At 43.4% G+C, this 3,617-nt stretch overlaps 1 non-coding gene across 1 annotated transcript; it reads left to right on the top strand.

Moving 5' to 3' along the window:
- The first annotated feature begins 336 nt into the window (after nucleotides 1-336).
- Nucleotides 337-469, top strand: LOC128591079 (small nucleolar RNA SNORA11). Its single transcript, XR_008381513.1, has one exon. It is a non-coding gene; the product is annotated as a small nucleolar RNA SNORA11 (small nucleolar RNA).
- Nucleotides 470-3,617: the final 3,148 nt, after the last annotated feature.

Genomic DNA, 3,617 nt, shown 5'->3' with positions numbered 1-3,617 from the left:
GGGACCACATAAAAGAGCAAAGAGAAAACTTATTGTTCTTAATTCCCCCACTGTGAGCATTTCGTGTTTACTTCTAAACCTTTATGTTTTTAATCTTGCTTTGTAACTGAGTTTTTTACTTATCAACATTTCTCAAATGACTTCCCGTATCAATATAAAAAACTGTATCATTATTCTTAACGGTCCCCTCATATTCTGGGTAGACCATAAATTATTCAGTGGATCCTTGTATTTAGCTAGTCTAGTGTTTAGCTAGTCACTGGTTACCCTCAGCGAAGGAATAGACATCTTTGTGCGTGTATATACAATTGGTTCCCTTAGAATAAATTCTTGGAGAGCGTGTGCTCAGAGCAGGGGGCCTGAAGAATGGCTGGCTCCTCTGTTTATAACACACCCAACCTGAATCTGGGGTCACTGTGATGAGAGGCACAAAATTTGTGGCCTCCCTACAAACAGATTTCCTACATGTAAAAAAGAAGAAGAAAATTATAAAATGTATGTGGTGGGTGTATGGGTGATCACTGTATAATTCTTTCAACTGTAACGTATGTTTGAAAAATTGCCTAATAAAATATTGGAAAATTAACAAAAAACAAAAAAAGAACAAATTCTTGGAAATGGAAGTGCCCCGTCCAAAGCCCAGAAATCAACAGAACCTATTTTCTCTTTTTGTTTCCGCAACCCTCTCATTTCCCCTTCCCCAGCTTTCTCTGTCTAGGCCCTGTAATTTTTCACTTCCACTGTTCCAAGCCTCCCACCTTTTATCAAATCTCTCTCAAGGTTCTCTCTTCAGGCCAGTATTTTACTTCAAAAAGTCTTCTTAGCTCTGTGCAAACCTCCTCTCTGCTTTCCTCCACTGTCCAGTGCAGGCTGGAGGTCTCATCTCCCAGCAGAGGTCACCAAATCCTCTTTTAAGGAACCAACAGGGAGAAGCGAGCTAAGGTTGTCCCTTCAGGAAAGTCTTGGGTGACCTCCCTCCCACACTGGGGCCCAGCCTCTCCCAGCTACCCGCCCTTGCCTCTGCAGTAGCGCTTGTCACTCTGTGTTACAATTGTTTACACGGCGGTTCCCCAGGACACTGAGCCCCTTGTCTCTCTCAGGGTGCCTCCTCACTCCAGCACCACCCTGGCTGAGAAGACGCCTTCCATGATTACTGAACGTCTGCTGTTAAAAGGCCACGTTTTTTCCAGGAGACTCCAAGAAAGATTTCTTTCTAATTTTAAAAGTAATAACTATGACCCACATCCCCACCATTTGCCAGAAAAAGACACAGTCTCAAGCTCACACCTAGGCTGACTCCTCGCTGCTATTATGGGGTGTGAACCACGTCTTCTCACGATCAGCAGTGGAAAGAAGCTCTGCTTTTCTTGGGGTTTTCCACATCAGCCCCTCCTGACTTACTCCTGGCCACCAACGGGGCAAGGAGGCCATTGAGAGAAACCCCTTGGACAGCAGCCTTGTTTGCTAGTGACGCTGCTGGCAAGTGTCTGGTGTTTTGTTCCTGCCAGCTCCACTTGGGGACTTTATACAAGTCACAAGCTTATTCTTTTATTCAACCAGTGTTTTGCCACTGGCAACAGTGTGGTGGGAAGCAGATGGACATACCCTGTTTCCCCGAAAATAAGACAGTGTTTTATTTTAAGGTGTGCTCCCAAAGATGCACTAGGTCTTATTTTCAGGAGACGTCTTATCGTTCCTGCAAGTAGGTCTTATTTTCGGAGGATGTCTTATTTTCGGGGAAACAGGGTAGTCCTAGTGTTCAAAGAGGTTACATTTTAGAGAATCCAAAAACTAATAACCAAATAATTATGAATTTTGGTGAATCCTTTCAAGGAAACAAAAAGGAGGCTAAGATAAAGAATAGGAAGATTTGCATCACCCTCAATGATTAGGTGACAAGGGAAGGCCATGTGCCTGAAATAGGGTAGGAGGGGGTCATCTTTCAGGGCCTACAGCCTGGTATGAGAGGGGGACAGGCTGGAGGTGACTTTAAGGACACAGGCTGGAATGCAACATGTATTTTTAGGCATGAGTTTTAAGTTATATGTCAGAATTTAGGGACTGATGGTTATTATCAATAATTTACACAGATTCAAATTATTGAAAACCTCAGCGCTGTATTTTTTTTTTTTACATTTCCTATAAACAATAAAATTATTCTCTTTTACTCTTCAAAGTTTCTCAAATTAAGGACATGTCAAGGCAACGCACCTGATAAGAATAAAACCAGGACAGTAGGTTGAAGAAGAATCACAAGAAAACTCCCCAATTTCTTTTAATTTATTTTAATCAAAGAAATAAGAGACATCTATAGATGTCATTTTAGTTTGGGGTGGGTTTTCTTTTCCTACTTTCAACTTTTTAATTACAACATCTTCACAGATTCCTTGACAAAGAGGAAAGGAGGCAGGAAGGAGCGGGGCAGGAAAGAGCCATTTTACACAGTTTTCAGAATAGAAATGAGGCCTCTCCTCCACTCCAAATAGCCTTGCTTGAATCACCCTTCTCAGTTCCCCACACCTAGTTCTCCCCTCTCTGGGGCCCCACTCCCAGCCCTGACTTCTTACAGTGGAGGTATTTTTGCCTCCAACCTCATGTTTACTTCTCTGGCCCCCAAATTAGGACACATGCAGGCAAGTGTCCATGTAATAAACAGTGTCTCGCCCAAAAGAACTGTATAGATGGGGACCTGCTCCAGGGAAGGGAGGGTCACACTGGCTAATCCAAGGGTGTATTACTGGGAAATCTGACAACGTTCACACAGTCTTCCTCAGTCAGGGCTGTTTGTGGATAAAACATACATTGAACCCTTCTGAGTGCTGCTTTTAATACCCTGCCTCCCGGCAGAACATCTCCAGCTATTCAGCTTCAGGAAACTGGTCTTTGAGGATTTTCAAAAGTAACTCAAATCCGAACACGCAGAGAAGTGGAGAAGGCCAGGAAGGGTGGAAGCTGCAATTCCATTGCCCTGATTTACCTGGCTCAGCCTCTTTATTCTTACTCTGAAAATAATTCCAAAAACAAGTTCTTTTTGAAACAATTCACCTTGCAGATATGTGCTAATGTCACAGAAACTCTTTGAAGGGGTCTTTTCACTGTTGAAGAAAAGGAAAACATAAGACCTCAAAGGACAGTGGCTGCGTCAGACCCTCAGAACCAGGCTGTCAGGCTGCAATTGAATTCCCTTGAACAGCAAAGCCTTCTGGCTCACTGGACATTCCTGGTAGGCTTTGGCTTTGTCATTGGTGACTACAGCTGACTGAGGTCCCCAGAGCTGTGCCTGAGTTTTCTGCTTACTGTAGCACACCCAGGATCTTTGCATAATCCGAGGCGTGTGAGGGGTGGATGGAAGGAAGGACCAGCAATAATTTTCGAACTTGAATATTGTCTGAGAAGAATGGAGAAGTTGGAATGTGATACAAGTTAAATTTAGAAAAAGGTAACACAGACAGCCTTCTCAGTTCCCCACACCTGTGGCTCAAGGAGTAGGACGAGGGCCCCATATACCAGGGGTGGAGGGTTTAAGCCTGGCCCCGGCCAAAACTGCAAAAAGAAAAAAAAAAAAGGTAACATTTCTTACATCCTTAAGAGGGTAGAATAAAATGTACATTCAATTA

The sequence above is a fragment of the Nycticebus coucang genome, chromosome 7 (genome assembly GCF_027406575.1).
Source record: "Nycticebus coucang isolate mNycCou1 chromosome 7, mNycCou1.pri, whole genome shotgun sequence".
In the NCBI taxonomy this organism is placed as follows: Eukaryota; Metazoa; Chordata; class Mammalia; order Primates; family Lorisidae; genus Nycticebus; species Nycticebus coucang.
Note: the sequence above shows the minus strand (reverse complement) of the source record. Positions and strands in the feature narration are given on the sequence as shown.